We start from the raw sequence: 19,264 nt of genomic DNA, 5'->3' as shown, positions 1-19,264 counted from the left end.
TCAAATGTGAGACTTCAGAATTCAAATTTTTTGCCAGTGCGAAATTGACTTGCAAAAAATCTAGAAAATTGTTTGAGTGATCTCAATAGCAGTCTGACCACATGAACACTCAAGTAAATTAATGAAAATATTTCCTTTTTTTAGTAAATTTAGATTTTACACTTTTGCAATTTGTTCTAAGGTGAATGGTGGGGATCCTATGAACAACTTCTAAGGGCACATGTGAACAGTTCCCATATAATATTAAAATTAGTGTAACCTACTTTAAGTGTTTTTTAAAAATGCATAGGTAAACACAAAATTACATCACTTTTGGAATGTTGATTATTTATGGACGGTTGCAACTATGTTAACCTTTTTTACCTTCAAGTTTTTTTAGTCACTTAAAATAGAAGCCAATTTTTTCAAATATTTTCTTCTTATTTTCAAAAATGCTCACCTTTAATTGACTCAAGGTATGGAAAAGGGCAAGAATTTTTTAAACAGCAGGCATACTGCTGCACCCTTCTCTGTTTAGTTTTATTGTCTTGTGATAATTTCTTTTCTTTTCTTTCAGTGTCTTTGCAGAAATAAACCGGGAAAGAAGAACCAAGAACCTAATCAAAAGGCTTAGTTTTTGGTGCCTTTGACATTTATATTTTAATTCCGTGCTATGTCTTTCAAGTACAGTATATCTCGAAAAACTTGATATGACGAAAAATTATTTCTCCCCTTTTGTATATTTTTCTAATGTTATTTTTCATTCTTATGTTGAAGCATTTTTAATCAAAACCTTGTTATGTGGAATATTTTTCGAAGTCAAATATGACTTTTTCGGAAAAACCGCAGTTTATTGTCTTGAAGTCACTCAAGGAATGTTTCCAAAAGTTTCACACCCCTTCATTATTTCTCTCAAGGGTTACGAATGATTAGGCGAAGCTTATCTTCTGTCACTTTCATTGTGCAGCCTAGGGGATTCAGAAAATTTAAGTCCAAGAAACGTACCTAAATCTTTTTGCCCCTTTCTCATGCCATTTCGTTGGACCGTTTGACCCTTTTTTCACCTCCTTGAAAATGGGAGATGAAAGGAAAACCCCTTTAGAGACGCAGGGAATGGTGAAATCCTTTGTCTAACTTCTTTTGTTCCGGAGCACTCGAAACTCGTGTGAAACCATTCTGTAACTTAGTAATCCAAATCTTTGATCAGTTTAGTTGTGGTAAATCACTACATTTTTCTACTTCTTTAGAGTGTCCTTTTTTAAGCTTTCATTATATGTTTCTACTTATTTTTAACTAGTGTGACTAATTTTTAAAATATTTTAAATTATGATTATACCCTTGTTATCTCGAAAACTTGATAGCTCAAACTTTTTTTACGGTCCCTTCGACTTCGTGATATAGAGAGTATACTGTATTTGAGACATTTTAAGAATAGTTTCTTCATTAATGTTCTGCAACTTAATCATTATTGAACAAAAACTTATCAATGCAAATTTAAGTAAAAGTTTTAAGACCAACTGATATTGGGAATGTTGTTCTTAATTGAATAAACAGTGGGGTTGTTTTCTTCAGTCAAAAGTACTACTTTTAGTCACTGGAGTTGATAGAATGTGCAAAATAAATAATAACATGGACCTAGAAAATACTTTCATTTTCCCAGCAGTTATTTTTTAATTAATTTTTTTAATGTCCGATTTTTCAAACAAGGCATGGTCTTTATGACGTCACAAATGATCAGCTTATGCGCATACTTCACTGGCACTCTGAATGCTTACACTTACTGTGTACCACAATTCCACATTATGATAACCAAAAAGCAAATTTAATATTGCGCTCTACGCTTGCTGTCAACCATATCCTTGCCATACATGTGAGTAAAGAAGCGAATTAAATATTATGCTCTGTGCGAATGGCAGTTCATCATGTGTTATGTCGTGGGCAGAAGAGTAAAAATTAAAATTGAGTCTGTGCATCAATTTAAATAATTTTTTAAAAATAGTAAACTTTGTCAAATTATTTTAAAAATGATCAAATACTATGTTTTTAAACATGCTCTTTCAGAAAAAAAAAATACTTTCAAATTTAGGAAACGACCCCATTCAGCAATGGTTTGATATACAATTATCCTTGAAAATTATACTTTTATTTAAAGTGTCAATTTTTTTAAATTACTGCATTAAAAAAATATCCTTAGTGGCACAGAACTCACAAAAAAAATATTTGAGATTTTAGTCAAGACTCTTAAGGTTTTTTTTTTTTTAATAGGTTTTTCTTACTCAAACAATCTGTGAAAAACATTTTGTTCACTGCTGAAACTAATAAAATTGGCAGAAAAATTGATTTGGCTAAAAAAAAATAGTCATTTAAAAATTAAAAGACAGATTAAAAATTTTAATTGAAGAAATGCTAATGAATTAGTAAATATGGATGAATAAACATATTGATGTCAAAAGTCGCTATCTAAATGCTAATTTTGCTACATTGGAAATTATTGCCGATAATTCTGTATTACTTTACAGTGTTTATTATGGGATTAGTTTTTTTTTTCAGTTATACATGCTATTACCACTAAATCTACATTGCTGTTTCAAAGTTAATGGATGTAAAATACTTTTAATACTTTAAGTTACTCTTAAACATGTATTATCTGAAATTTGTTGCTTCGCAAAAAGAAATTCAGTTGCACTGAAAACTACGGTGATAAAGATTCAAACTATATGGGCAGTGTTGTCATATCACTATAAAGCTAAAAACAATATAAAACCAAAGTATAGATCAAAGGTACCTTACTAGAAGTAATTTGCTCAAACAAGCAAGCAAAAAGAAAAAAATTGCCTGGTAATTTTTATACTTTGCTCTCGTCTATTTTTCAAAATTTTAATATTTTTACATAATTTTCGGAATGTCTTAATTTGAAACTTGTGGCTATTCTCCCGTTTCTTCATTCATAAAATTATGTATAGAAGCTTACATTTATGTTGCAAACCTTAATTTCAGAAATTAAAATTTTAATTACTAATATCAAAAATTAAATCACGCTTTATTATTTATCTAGTTAGTGTAATTTTTATGATTGGAAAACTATGTAAAATGACTGTTGTATATTTTGTTCAAAATATCATATACTCTTTGAACAAATAAAAAAAAAGTAAAGAAACTATATTCTTATTTGGGGTGTAAATCTATTTCTAAATTATCTAGTCTCAATTATGGTTAACATAATTAAATCGATTAAATTTTATCATATAATGTCGATTTCAATTCTTTATTTTAGTCAATTATTCATATCCATAAAGATGGTAGTTGATGCAAGAATATAAATAAAATTAATTGAATTTTCAAGAGATTTTATTTTTTATTCATTTGCAAAAGATTCATTTTACATTGGAATGAAATTGCTGATGTTGTTAATATTACCTGTATGTATAAATGCTTATAAAAATAAAGTTAATTCTACATTCTTCTACACTCTTTTTCTTTTTGTATTTTACTGAGTGATACTAGACGAATCTATCTTCTTCCAATACTAAGCACATTTTTTATCCATTATATATGTTTTACAGCGTGCATTTTTCAGGTTCTTATTTAAATAGAACTTCAGAAAAATACCAGAGTGAGTAAATCTCAAGTTGATCAGCATACAATCAATTTTTCATAATTTTGTTTTCAGCCTCTGAAAGTGGTTATCTCATTACACGAAATGGCCGATTTTCACAAACTAATTTTCATATTCTTAAAATTTTTATGAAGTTTATGAAATTTTGAAACTTACACCATTTGTCGTCTTTTATGAAAGAAACCTGCATTTTGAAACTGCTATGTAATAAGATACCTGCTTTCAGGTGACAAAAATAGATTTTTGATAAATACATTTAGCAATAAGGAATCTACTTTTGAACTTTCTTGTGGAATTTTCAGAGGCGTATTTGATTCGAAAATTTTGGGTTGCCGTTTCCGAAAATTTTCGACTGACAACATATTCTAAAACTAAAAAACTTAAAAGTTGTTTTTAAATAAGTTTAATTATTTTTAGAGAGTTTTTTCGCGGGGGAGGGGGTGGGGTCTAAGATTTTACTTGGGATTTTGGTGGTTTGATGTATCCACGTTTCGGACTAAGAAAAAATACAGCTTCAAAGTATCTGAAAAAAATATTTGTAAAACACCTCATTAACAGAAACAAAAAAGAAAAAAGTTTCTTCAAATAACGCAAATTGCCTTTCATCTGACAGAAACGATCATAACGGACGTTCTTCAAACAACGAAATAAATCATTCATGTAGCAAACAAAAATAACGAGCATTTCTTCAAATAACGAAAAGTTAACTTCATGTAACAGAAACTACCATAACGGACGTTTCTTCAAACAACGAAAAATTTCCCACGTTTAACGGAGAAGAAAAGAAACGGGGAAAGTGTCAAATGACAGAAAATATTCCTCCCACAACGGGAAAAATATAGACGAAACTTTCTTCATTTGACAGGAGAATATAAAAACGAAAATTCGTCAAATGACGGAAAATTTTCCTCCTATGACGAAAAGAAATAAGAAGGACGTTCCTTCATTTGACAAGAGAAAATAAAAACGGAAATCCGTTAAAAATCGTGAAAAGTCCGGCAGCACTGCTGCCAAGAGAATTTCCGTCAATTGAAGGAATTATTTTTGAGAGTGTTGTACAGCTAGAGGTATCCTTCAAGAATACAGCAGTCCTTACATGTGAATAAACGCCATACTGGGATCAGTAATTTGTCGTAAAACTAAAAGCTGTAAGGGGGTTGAATTCTCCCCCCCCCCTACTGGTAAGATTAAAACCCCTCCCTTTATGAAAATCTGGACACGGGCCTGGCTCCGCTCCTTTCTAGAAAATGTCATGTTGCAGGCGAGCAATTTGCGTCAGCAATAAAAAATTCATTACTCATGAAAAACTCGCGTTATAGCCATTTCGCGTTAAGACGGATCGCGTTGTAGCGGGATCCGACTGTATTTTAATTTTTAAATATTTCTGGATTATCTAATTCCACTAAGTATGGGCAGAGGTGTGGCGACATTTTGCGAGGTTTAATGCTTTGTTGCAATCGAATTTTTCAGATTTATCCTGTGTAGACGTCTCAAAATACCCCCCCCCCCCCCCCATCCAGAAGCCTGTCACGTATTTATTGTTCTTAATTGTGGCAACCCTGGTGGGGAGGTCTCCAAACACCGTTTCAAGATCAAGTGAAAGAGGAGCATAAAAGTTATTGCTGACAGATCCCGCCCACCCTGCGTGAAGATAACCTTCACGCAGAGGCTAGGGAAATTCAACACGTGTCTTATTTTCGCCTGCTCCTTGCCTCAAAACAAAGAGAGAGATGAGATTGGTGAAATGCGATACAATGTGATTTATTGGCCGTTTTCTTTCAACTTCGACGGGCAGTGACGGATCCAGATGAGACTGTTGAGTAATGAATTATAGGGGTTGCAGAGGGTGACTAATGAAAATAAATTTTTTAAAAAATTTAAGAACTGAAACATGACGTGTTTTTTTTTTTTTTTTTTTTGAAAAGTGTATTGATTAACATAGTTTAAATTAAAGTTTGTTTCGAGTGCCGAGAATAAAAAAGTGAAGAAAAAAAGAAGGAAGAACATCTACAGGGGTCGAAGTAGTCCTATATATCCTATATTTCCTATATTTTCAAGAAAAGCATCAAAATCGTCCTATATTTCCTATATTTTTGAAAAATGTCTTATATTTCCTATATTCCCATTTTTAGCCTACTTTCCCAGTAAAAGTCAGAAAAAGAAGGAAAAAAGAATGAAAGAAGGCTTAATGCATCTTAAAAATTTTGCGGAAAACAAAAAAAAAAGTCAAAAATAAATAAAATAATTAAATAAATATTGAAAAATTAAAAATTGAAGAGTAGGGTATTGAGATGGGGGAAAATGTCTGTCGGTCTGACTGTCTGTCCCCCCCCCCTAATAACTTTTGAATGAATAGTCCGATTCGAAAAAACTTTTTTTTTGTTCGAAAGATCTCGGCGAGGACACCTCATTCCCATATTTCACTTTTTGATTTGAACAATTTTCCGTTCAATTTCGAACAGTTCAAAAAAACTTTACATTAGCGCCTACGGGGAAACTGAAAGTCAATGTAGATTCCGTACTTGAAGGCGGATTTACTTCAAACAAATTTTGTTGGAAATAGCTCTTGACGCCAAACTCCAGACTTCGACTCCGAGAATTTAGGGGCACTTGACTCCGACTCCTGTGCCCGACAATTAATCGGACTCTGACTCCCCGACTTCGACTCTGACTTCGTAGCTTTGGCAAAAATTTATACACGGAATATAAATGACTGTGTCCGATTGTCAGATATTCGACTCCTTTACCCCAAAATGAGATTGACTCCGACTCCGCAGCTATGGTTTTGACTGTGAAATAATTATTGTTGATTTGCTTGTTTTTATTTTAACGCTAAAGTTTTAATTTAGGTATTCCGTTTTCGGCGAATAAACTCGAAGTCATTTATGTTTCGACATAAAGATATGCGCAGACGATTTTTTTTTCTTTTGACAATGAAAATTATTTCTTTAAGTTGTTTATTGTTTTTATTTATTTTGGTAAGTGCATTAATTCATTTAAAAGATTGTTTTTGGCAACAGGGGAAACAGAAACGATTTTTTTTTTTTTTTTTGATATGATGTATTTATTTTAATGAGCTTATTAATTTTAATTATTATTTTTTCGTTTTGAAAACTGTTAAAGATTTTTTTAATGGAAAAAAGTGTACTGGCTGCTTTGTTTAAAAATTGCTTTTATTTTATTTGTTTGTTCGTTTTTTTTTTTTTACGCATCTAATTTTTTTAGATGAGTGAGGAATATTTTATTCCTAGAAATCAGCTCAAAGTATTTTAAAAATAATGTTTGAAAACATTTGCGATTTTAGCTATTTTTGAGAATATTGATCAGGTACTAGAAAGTAGTATGGGTATATGGGAAAGTAGGGTCGTCTAGTTCTAGACAGATCTTCTTGTTTGTTGTTGTTGAACCAGGAGGACATTAATTGTACAAATTTTGGTGCATGGTGCACTAAAGGAAAAGATGATTTGCCATTTTTGCAACTGTTCAGTGCCCATAAGCAATAGTGAATTTTCGCAATTGAGGCAGCATGCTAAAACACTCAAGCATAAAGAAGACTCTGAAAAACGTCAAGAGGATCCTTCTCGAGCTCTGTTTGTTCTTAATACAAGTGTTAAAAGGTTCAGTTTAGATATCAAGTCAAAGAACAATGGAATTAGTACTTGGGTCATGAGTGAGGAAGAAAAAATTAAAATTTTCTTTGTTCAAATTTTGTTTAATTATTTTGTCTATAAGGTACACTGTTTTTTTCAAAAATTATTCTTTCAACTACAGAAAAGTAATTTCAGATGTAAGGAATAATTTTATTTAAGGTTTGTTTTTAAACAAAATCATTGATAAGAATAAATAAATAATATATGATCGGTATTATTTCTTTTTTCATAGAAAAATTATTCATATAATGTGTCCTATATTTGTCCTATATTTTTTGCGGAAAATGTCCTATATGTGACAAGTCGGTCCCCCTGCATCTACTAATATTCTTGATCCTTTATATTTATATTGAGCTGGAGAATATTTAATGTCCTAGTCGCATACTTCTCACCAAGTGCCCGGACATCAGCTCTCTTGGCGCGTCGGCTAGCTTCAGCAAAAAAGTGAAGGAGAAAAAAAAAGGTACAAAATTTTGCTAAGGATGGTTTTACATACCCGGCGTTGCCTGGGTCAGTAATAATTGTGAGAAACAATCGCCACTTTCATTTGTTTTCTGTTTTAACTGGAAAGGCTCAAAACACCCCGCTTGATGGGATTCAAAACCGAACTTCTTCCTTATCCATAAAAGCAAAATAGCAATAAGTATAAAGAACGAAACAGTATGTTCAGTTAGAAACGAAAGCACGACATTTAAGCATATACAAGATTGAAGAATTTCCAAAATATGAAATTTCACTTGTTCAAAAAGATTTATTAGTTAATTTTTTTTTTTTTTGAACTTAGTCTAAAACTTTATCAATATGGCTATTGAAATACAAACGGTTTTAAAAAATGTAGCGGCCCGCGTAATCCCACTACTTGCCTTAGTTATTTTGGAATATTTCAATTATTGTGGGTTCTTGGCGCGATTTAAAAATGCTACCCAATTTGTAGTAATCGTTTTGGGATACCTTGGATAATGCCCCCCCCCCTCCCTACTTTGTAAAACTGCCTGTTACTAATTTTCGTCAATGAGATATTGTCGCCAAATGCTGAAATATTTTTTCTGACCATAAAATGATGCTAACACTTTCTATTTTCTAACTATTGACAAAATCAATTGTCTTTTTACTTAGTCCCGGTGTAGATTATTGGCATAGATGAGGATAAAAATCCTAAGAAAAAGCAATAAATTTTATGCTTGCTCCAGAGAAGCCTTGATTCAAAATTTTCATCATGATTACTATTAATATTGCTGTTGTAAGGCAACGATATTTTGTAACAATGGGTTTAATATTTAATCATTTAATGGGGAAATTACATGACATTTACTGTTTTCCATCATAACTTTTTTGAACTAAGTTTTTTAGGAATAAATTATAGGTTTGGTTGCTTACTGATAATGTAGCTAGCTATGGTGAAAAAATGGTTAAAATCGGTCCATTAGTTTTGAAGATTACCCCGGCTAACTTACATACAGAAGTAGCTATTTATGTATATTAATAATATAGCTATATGCAGAGCTGCCAACTTTTGAAAATCTAAATTCGTAGCAGAGTTTTGAGCGGGGGGGGGGGGGGGTAAAACGAAGCGTTTTATAGCAAATGAATGAGTTGAGTTAATGTAGTAATGAATAAGTTACGTTAGTAAAAATCTAGAAAGTACATCCCCCTACCCTATTTTTAAAACCAAACTGATAAATTTAAGGTGGAGAGGGGGGGGGGGGGGGGGGGGGTAATTATCATGATTTTTTGAAAGTTGTTTTTAGCTAAGTTTTTCGACTATTTTTAAACAACGTGTTTTCCACAGACTCATGAGCATAATGCTAGAGCGCAGTTGCAATCTCTGGATGCTGTAACTGACCATTGCTTGCAATTCCATCTTAGCTCTGGGCATGGGGCGGTAATTTGTAACTTTATATCCAACTGAGGTGCATATAGTGTTTTCAGACCGTTAAAATGTTCGCGAAATTATTTATGTTCTTCAGTATGCTATATAAGTTTATTTTAAGTAAAAAGCCGTACTTAAAGTCCTAAATTTTTCGGGTGAGGGACCCCTTGTAGAGAAAATTTCATATTGTTTAAACAGGGGTGTCTGTCCCTCTAAGAACGATGCCCCCCCCCCCAGGGCCTGATTAAGGTATCGGGGGCACGACACCAAACAGTTTTTCGGAGGCTCTCCTGTAGCTAAACCTTGCAACTTTGGTCATTGGCTAAATTTTTTAGTCAATTGGGGACCTCTTAAAATTGAGGGCCCTAGGCCACGGGTTAGAAAGCCTGTTCAGTAATCTGCCCCCCCCCCCCCTTCCCCAAGATTGAGAGTACACGCAAAAAGGACGAAAAAGACCTTTCAAAACAGTGACTCCCCACTTGGACCAAGGTTAGCCCCCCCCCTGCTCGAGTTCTAGATCCGCCACTGTATTGGTGCAAACCCGTATTTTATCAATCGACAAATATTGAAATTCCATTTGGCAAATCAAGAATTTTCCCAGTCCCAAAAATTTAAGTTCGGGCGCATTTATCAATTGGTAAAAAAAAAATCGCTTATTACATGTCTGTGTAGACAAATAAAAAGTGTTCCTGTAACGGCGCTGCTGACTGTCGAACGGAAATCGGAAGAAGAAAGATGAGCACCAGACTTATCTTTTTACGATCCAACCAACACTTGGAGCAATTTATGACTCTTTAAGGAGTGTCCCATTTCTTTCCTTGGTTTCCAAGAATAAGAAGACTTTTAAAAATGCCAACTAAAAAGCCTTCCTTTTTTTCTCTATGGGAGGTCAACAACACCCTCCCCTCTACCCCTCCCCGTTCGGAGAATATTCGGAAGGTTTGGACCATTGAAATAAAGCAATTTCCCATTAGCAGTTTCCTATAATGGCCAAAATAAAAGAGTGGAAATGTGATGCCAACCGGGGGGTGTTGACAGATGGGGAGCTTCTTTTCTGGTGTATCTCCATGAGAGATCTACTATTGGGATCTTCGCACTGATGATTTTTCGCACTTTCTTTCTGGGAATCTAAATACCCAGCTGGATTGGCGAAAATCGAAATAGGTTTCTGTGCTATAATTTACACAAGTTTTTATGCTTTCTTTCGACATTATATTACAGCTGTTTTGGTAGGCTTCTGTGGGGGGCTTGAGCCCTTGAACCCGGTCGGCTGAGCCTGAGCCCCTTAGCCCCCCCCTCTCCGTGGGTGCTCCAGTAGCGGATTTTAGGGGTGGTCCCAGGGGCCCGTGCACCCACCAAAAGGAAAAATTAATTTAACTATTTTTTTTTTAATTGACTTCTCTCAATACACGAAGAAATGTTTTACGGTTATTTAAAAAGAACATAAAAGACACCAATCTTATTCGAATAAAATCATTTTTATTTGTTAGAAGTAATACTGGAGACCAGAGCGGCAAAAATAGTCACAGACCAGAGCAACAATTTAACTTGCTATTTTCGAACTCAAAGGGACGTGATTCACCGTGATTCGTCAATTAATTCTTCTTTGATGTAGTAATTTTGATGCAGTAATTGACATTTTTTTTAAATACACGAAGATGTGCCCAGAAAAGTCATCTCAATTCAAAAAGCTATTTGCGAAGTAATATTTTTTTTTTTCCATCTTATGAAAAATGCAAAATGAAATAAATCACATGATAGTTTCTTGGCAAAACCATAATATTAATTGAAACGGCATGTAGTGTTTAAATTTTTAAGAACAAATCAGCAACTGCTTAGAAATATGCAGAGAAGTAGCTTCTGAATACTTCAATAAAAGCTATAACTGTCTTATTTACATCATATTTTATAGTTAAAACATAAATTCATTTAAAAAACTCAAATGAGGTATGGGTTTGTTTAATAACCTTACTCGTGTCATAGTCATTATGAAAATGTTCCTAGTTAAAACCACTCATTTCACAGCATCTCGATGAAATTATACAGTGTTTATTGTTTAATTGGGTTGAAATGTGAAATGGTAAAGAAATTTTAATTCCTCATTCAAAGTAGAAAAGTACATAGTATTGTTCCCCGAGGTGTTTCTTTGTAAATAATTATTTTATTGCAATGTAAATGCACATTACTCGAGTATATTATAATATGTAGCATTGTGTTTTCAGTTCAAAGCACAGTGAAACCTCCGCATAGCGGACAGTCAAGGGACTAGAAGTTTTGTCCGTTATTGGGAGGTGTCCGCTATTAGAAGGAACTACTACTTAATTTACCTTTTTCAAAATGGGCTGTTGTTCCCTTTGTAGAGCACAATCGAAACAATTGCGAAAGGTTTACTACATTTTACGTCAGGGCCGTGTCCAAGGGGAGGGTTTTGGGGGTTAAACCCCTCCCATTGGAGAAAACATAATAAAAAAAACCAAAGAAAAGTGCACATTTGACTTAAAAATAACTTTAAGGTTAAAGTTTGTATACAGCATTAAAAACAAAAAAACATTCTCTTTGAAGTTTTCAAGCAATTTTTTTCTTTTTTCTAAGTTTGTCTGAAAATAAGTCGTCAAAATGCTTCTACTCCAGATTCCCCCCCCCCCCTCACTGTGCCAATAAAATTACGGAGCATCTCAAATTTTGTGTTCAGATCTTCAGTTTTGCTGAATTTCCAGAAAATGCCCCCTAATACCTAACATCATTTAAATTGCGTCCAAAAATCGCTTAAACGTGGTTTTGGATTTGTTTCAGTTTTTAAAGGTCCTAAGGTTACCAAATATCGTCACCTCAGAACAACAGTAGGATATCTTAATGCTGTTTCTTGGATTAGACGTCTTATGGTTGCTCTGAGGCGACGATATGGTCTTAAAATCGCGTTTTAAAAATTCCAATTTATGATAAAATTTGGACAGGGGCCCTGGAACCGCCTTTCTTAAATATCATCAAAAATTAGGTTTTTTTTAAAACAAAACTTACAAAAAATTTAAGTGGAATAACCTATGAACACCTCCTCCTAATATCTTAGAGTGCAGCTTATGTTTTTGGGACTTTCAGTTTGAAAAAAATTCCACGGGACAGCCCCGGAATCCCCTTCTTGTAAAAATCTTCAAATGCTAATTTGGAACTTTAATTTCAAAAATTTGAAAGGGAGAGGAGAAATTGATTTCTATCTATTTTTCAAGGGAAAAAGTGACCGGGAGAGTTCCTGAGCTCCATTCCTTACCCTAATGTCAATAAATATGGCCTGTAATCACGTTTTAAGTCTTTAATTTCGACAAAATCCCCGGACATAAAAATCTAAGATTCCATTTTTGATTCTAAAAATTTCATAATTTTTCTGTAGGAGAACCCCCGGCTCCCCCTTATCAGATTGGATTCAATGTGCCCCCCTTTAAACGATTTTCTAATTGCACCACCGTTCCGCACTCATAATTTTAAATAATTATTGAAGTAAATATATATTTTTTAAGTGTATAAATTTGATCCGGATAAACAGAGGCCGAATAAAAACTAGGCTCAACTGTTCATAAAATGCAATAATAGAATCAGTAATATTACTTAAGACCACATCTTCTGGGAATGTGGACCCCCTTCCCCCCAAAACCCCTCTCTTTATGAAATTCTGGACACGGGCCTGTTTTATGTCAGGTGTAATAAATCTGTTTTTTCTTAATAAAGGTATACTGACAGCACACACTTGTCTTAAAAAGCATTTAATCAATTAAAGTAATCAATTAAAACAGTTTGACATCTCTTTTTTGCATTACCAACGGCCGCGATTCGGCGGAGCAACCCCCCTCCCCCCACATACTTTTTATGGTTAATTTATTTATTTTATCTCGAGTATTGCATAATAGACAGTTGCCAATATGACCTTGAATATGGGCAAATCTTTTTCACGTCTAAAACTTAAACAACCCAACGAAACCACGGCGCCATAAAGCCGATTACTACCGGCGCCGGTCTGCTCAATTGCATCTCCCCGAGAGCCAGGGGCGTAGCTAAGGGGGGGGGGGGTTTGGGGACAACCCCCCCCCCCCCCGAAAAGTTAGTCTCAAAAAAAAAGAGAAAAAGAAGAGAGAAGAGAAAGAAAAAAAAAGAAGAAAAGGAAAAAATTCCAAGCGAACATACATATATATATATATATATATATATATATATATATATATATATATATATATATATATATATATATATATATATATATATATATATATATATATATATATATATATATATATATATATATATATATATATATATAAAAGAAGTAACCCCCCCGAAAGTCGGGTCTAGCTACGCCACTGCCGAGAGCCCCACTTAGAAAAAACGCCCAGTTTCCTCTTTTTTATCTTAACTTTTAAATAGTTATTGTGTACAAAATTCATTAAAATCTTAAGAAAAACGTATGTTAATTGTTAGACTGACATCAGTTTTCACTTATCTGCTTCAATACTCTCAAAACTAGCCGTTACAAAATTATGACTTTTATTTTCTTTTTCATTTTTTGCTGCCCGCAAAAAGTACCATGCCTTTTAGTTCTTTTTTTTTCTGCCCCCAACTTTTAAGCCCCAATCGCTGCCTCTGCCCATTAGCACCCTTTTAAATCCAAAAAACAGTGATAAGGAAATGACGGGGGGGGGGGGACAATATCAGTTGTGGAGGATGAAAAACTTTGTAAGACAAGCAGTTACTAAGATATTCTGTGAAAAGAAAAAAAAACGGAAGTCCTACGATCGCAAGGGAAATTTTTCGTGAAATAACTGTCCGTTATTCAGAGTGAACTACATGGAATGACCTATATTGAGGGACTGGGACTTGCAAAAATGTCCGTTAATTAGAGGTGTCCGTTATTCGTGAGTGTCCGTTAAGGGAGGTTTCACTGTATTTTTTTAGCCCTCCTCCCCATGGGTATAAAGTTTGGGGGAGGGTTCAGCACCCTCTTTCAGTTGAAATAGGAAACTAAAACAATTCCAGTATATTATTATCCACAAGTCTTAAGAATATTGAGGTGGGAGAAACATTTTTTATTACATGTATTTTTCAACCACCCTAGGCCCGGCCTTAGGGGGCGAGTGACACAAAAAAAGAAGGAAAGAATAAAAGAAAGGAAAAAACATAAAAAAAGGGGGGGGGGTGACTCCGAATGAGAAAGAACGTATAGATTAAGTAAAATTTGCTCTTATGGTATTTACTGTTGCGGCACTTAAAAAGAGTTAATTGTTTTTCAGTAAGCAGATTTGATTTTTTCCCCTTTTCTTTTCTTTTTTACTCCTTTTTTCCTTCTCTCTCTCCCCTTTTTTCTTCTTTCCCCCTCTTTTTCTTATCTTTTTTTGAACAATCACGATTGCTTATTGTTCTCATTTGACTGTTTTTGGCGTCTTTTGATTTTTCCCACCGCCACCCTCCGCACCATCACCGTCGACCGGCTCCTCACGATGCTGCTCCTCTTGCGAAAGCCGTCTCCAGGCTGCATCCATGTCCCACACACACGCGCATACATACACAACTACACGCACGCACACACACACAAACACATGCACACGCATACACCTACACACACATGCACCTACACACATACACACATACACACACGCATACATACAGACACCCACACATACACACACGCATACATACAGACACCCACACATACACACACAAAAACATACACACACACATACACACAACTACCCACACATTCATGCCTGCACATAGAAACAAACACACATGCCTACACACTTACACATAACCCCTACACACAAACACACTTGCCTACACACAGACACATACCCCCACACACTTATGCCAGCACACAGACACAAACACACATGTCTACACACTTACACATAACACCTACACACAAACACACTTGCCTACACACACAAACACATAACCCCTACACACAAACACATACCCCCACACACACGCCTACATACACACACTCGTGATTGCGAAAAACATAATTTGAATTCAAGATGTCAAAATTCAAAATTTTTTTTTTAAATCTGTTTTGGGGGGCGGGAGGGGCCCGGTGACACAACTGACTAGGGGCCCGCCTTGGTTCTCTGCGGCGCAGTTTATCAGTAAAGAAATTGAAAAAACTTTGAAGCAAGACACAATAATGAATTTCGGTTGTGCCGAAAATTAAGTGCAAAGCATTTAGAACTTAAAGGTTAAGAAAGAGAGACAAAGGGTGTGTGCTACGCTGTACAGTTATTTTCGCGCCATACTGCCTGTGCAATTAAGACTGCACGCCCTGATGAAAAGGTGGCAGCAGACTTTTATGAGACAGTTAATGACTCGTTTGACTTTTTTTTCGCAAGAACATGCATAAATAAAGTGAAAAATCTTCGAATCTGAGAGTTGGTAACAGAAAGTATCTCCTTTCATTTCAAAAGGGATACATCGTATCAATTAGGGACCTTAAAGATTTAAAGCCTTTATTATTCATTTCAAGCCTTTGTTATAGATTTTGTAACTCATGCGTTTAGTTCATCGACTTCACTTCAATCGAAAACTATTGTTGTAAACATTCAATTGTCTTGACAAGAAGAATTTGATAACTAGATTTTGTTTGTTGATAAATATCATTTACTTTTTAGATTTCAATGAGTGTTAAAATGATGGCTACTCGGTATCTCCCCCCCCCCCCCGCTTGAAGTTGTGGGTGAAACAAATAAATGTTTACCCATGAAAATTCAAAAACGTTTTCCATACTCCCCTTAGACACAGAGGCGGCTTTAGCTTTTTGCAATAGGTGTTCCGGGAGTCTTTGTATGTATAGTGCCGCTGACAGTCCTGACTTTTGAAAAGAAGGTTCAAATAATTCATTTCTGTTTAATAATCACAATGGCGAGTGAAGCGGTGGGAAGGGAAGGGACAGGGCCTGATTACCGCACAGCCAACTAGGTCTGGGCCTGGGGCCTCATCTTCCTAAGGGGCCTAAAATTTCTTAAAGAATTATGCATAGCATTACCAAAAATACATGTATTTCTAAAATAATAATTAAAAATTATAAACACTTATTAATTGCAAAAAAAACCTTCCTTAAAAGAGAATTTTTATCAATTTTTCCATTAGCGAATTTACCATGTCACAACTATGAGGGGCCTTGAAGGGAATTCCTAAAATGCACTTGGTTAATGATTTACATTTTTCTGAGGTAGGCAAAGAGGCCCCAAAAATGCATTCCGATGGGGCCCAAACCTCTAATAAACCAAGCACCGCATCACGCTATAGAGTCTTAAGAGGGCCTCCAACTCATTGTGGGCCTAAGGGCTTCACTTTTTCTTAGTCGGGCCCTGGGAAGGGGGGGGGGATGGATCAAATTCACAGAAGATTACGTTTAAAGAAAAATTACCAATTCCATTATTGCATTTTTATGCACTAGAACCTTGTTTTTCTGCCCCCCCATTTATCTCAATGAAATTTGTGGAATTAAAATATATATATATATTTACTCAAATAATCATTTCAAATTATTATTGCAAGAACGAAAGAGAGCGTTAGTTCGACACCACTGCAGCTGAACAGTCAATGATAAAGCATTTGCGAGATTATCTGTTTACTGTGCATCAGTGGAGAAGCGAAAGGGGGGGGGGGGGAACCCCCCAAAACCATTGGTTTTAACACATATGCAAGTTCTAATACAGTACCTTGTGCATATGGAAGGGCTGTTTTGATTAAAAAAAACCCTTCAGAATTTATTTTTCATCAAAAAAATCCTCTTCAAATGGCATATTTGATTTTTAAAAAAATCTCTAGAAGGCATTTTTGATCCAAAAACCCCCTCCAGAAGGTATTTCTGGCTGTACTAGTGCGTCTAGGGCAATTTATAAAATAAGCATTCATACTTTTTATCTGCACTAGCCCACTTAAAACAGTCGCCTGGGGGACGATCTAGGCTAGGAAATCTTTCTACTACCGCGAAAAGGTGACATTCCGCGCAGGCAGTTTTCCCACGCAGAAACAAAGCCTCCTAAAAAGGGTACACCATTCCGGCGACAAAATATTTCTCCGTATAGAAGATAAGGGGTCGGTTAAATTATAATTTGAAACACAGAAACGAAAAATACAAGAGTAGTCCGAAGATTTAAAAAAAAAGGGGGGGGGGGGTAACTACTAATTTTGATTCCAAAATCTAATGCGTAATAAAAAGTACTTTTAAAGCTATAATTTTATTACTTTTAATACATGAGACATTTATTAGACAAATTTTAGCCCGCTCTATTTGCGAATATACTTTAATCCAATGTTTGGAGCAAGCCCCCACCTCGTACACACATACACAAGAGAACAGAGTTTGACGGAATAATGAACGACGTTAAGCATATTATTTTAGTATAACCTATTGTTCAATGGCAAATTATGTTATTAATTGAGAAGTTTAAGAAACAAACTTCTAAAACTGGACGTTATGTCCTAGCTGTCAAAAAATGTGGACTTTCTGATCAAAAAATCTCCTTCAAAAGGTATATTTGATTTAAAAAAAAAATTCCAGAAGGTTATTTCGATTTCAGAAAAAACCTCCAGAAGGAATTTTTGATCAAAAAACCCCCTCCAGAAGATATTTCCGGCTGCGCTAGTGCGCCTAATGCAAGTTATAAAATAAGCATTCATCCCTTTTATTCAGTTAATTACCGCCCATTAGCCAGGGCTAAAGCAGAAATACGTGAAATACACCACCAGCTCAGTCATTTCCAGCCGAGGACTGCAGTTTCGTTCTTATTAGCACTCATCAGCCCGGCATAGGAAAGTGAAGGAAGGCATAGGAAGTCACTTTCCTATGCCGGGCTGATGAGTGCTAATAAGCACGAAACTGCAGTCCTCGGCTGGAAATGACTGAGCTGGCGGTGTATTTCACGTATTCATCCCTTTTATTTGCACTAGCCCACTTAAAACTTGCTGATCAAGTTTATTCTTAACCATTTGTCTTTAGTGTTATGTTTTGTCTAAAACCCATTGTCTCGTCCTCAGCCATGAAGTTTTTACATTATTTTTCCATTTATTATGTTTTCTTGCTTTTTTGTTGAAATTTCATTCTTGTCATTAAATACTTGATACATTTGAAAACACTGGTGATTTTTTTTATTTTTATTTTTGTGAAAGTCACTCGTTAAATAGAAAAGAAAACTATTTATGTTATACACTATTTTAAATATTTCTGGATTATCTAAATCCGCTAAGTATCAGTAGAGGCGTGCACAGAAATTTAAGGGCCCGTCGCAAATGACTTTATGGGCCCCCTCCATATTGTTTACTACAACGTCCCTACACATATTTCATAACTCGTTAAAAAAAATACCGGACCCCCTTGAAGCTCGGGCCGGGCCAACAGATGTCCGTTCTCCCCCCCCCCCCTCTGCACGCTCCTGAGTGTTTGAGTGTACTTTTATTTATAGTCAAAACTATATTTACAAAATAAGATCTGTACGAAGCCAAGAAAAGTATAAAGCAGTAGACAGAGGGGGGGGGGGGAGTGAACCATCTGATTTCTCTATACATCCTTTTAAGATCAAGTGCTACCCAGTGGTGTTCCCATCGCCGTATATTCTCAAACATTTTTTAGACTAACTGAAGGTCTTACATAAGGGAAATATTATTTCAGAACTAAAATACTCAATTTGGCATGGAATTATGTAGTCGACTTTCTTTATAAACTTCTTTATGTCTTAAAATTTGTAGACAAAATAAAGTGTTTAGTAATTTACGAAATTTGCATAATGAAAAAGAAAATAAATATAAAATAACTTCGTGATCAGCAAACGTATTTAATTTAGATTAAAAAAAAGTCTAATTCTAATGACTGCAGTGCGATAAGGATCAGTTTTCAATTTCAGATTTAAAATATGTTTCACTTTCCAATTAATTTCACAAAAATTTAAGGCTGATTTTTATTTTTCTTGCAACAAGAACTTTTATTTGGGATGTTTGAAAGAGTTAACATGAGTGACTTAAAATGATAAGTGATTAAATGCATGAAGAGTTTTATATCAATAAGCTTTCTTCAAAAATATAATTCTTCAGAAAACGCATTTAAATACAACTTCCGGTCTGGAGTTTCGTTAATGAGTCTGTAGGGTGCCCCCTCCTAAGAGCAAGGACGCA

The sequence above is a fragment of the Uloborus diversus genome, unplaced genomic scaffold (genome assembly GCF_026930045.1).
Source record: "Uloborus diversus isolate 005 unplaced genomic scaffold, Udiv.v.3.1 scaffold_16, whole genome shotgun sequence".
NCBI lineage: Eukaryota > Metazoa > Arthropoda > Arachnida > Araneae > Uloboridae > Uloborus > Uloborus diversus.
The sequence above is the reverse complement of the archived record's forward strand: the minus strand, read 5'-3'. Positions refer to the sequence as shown.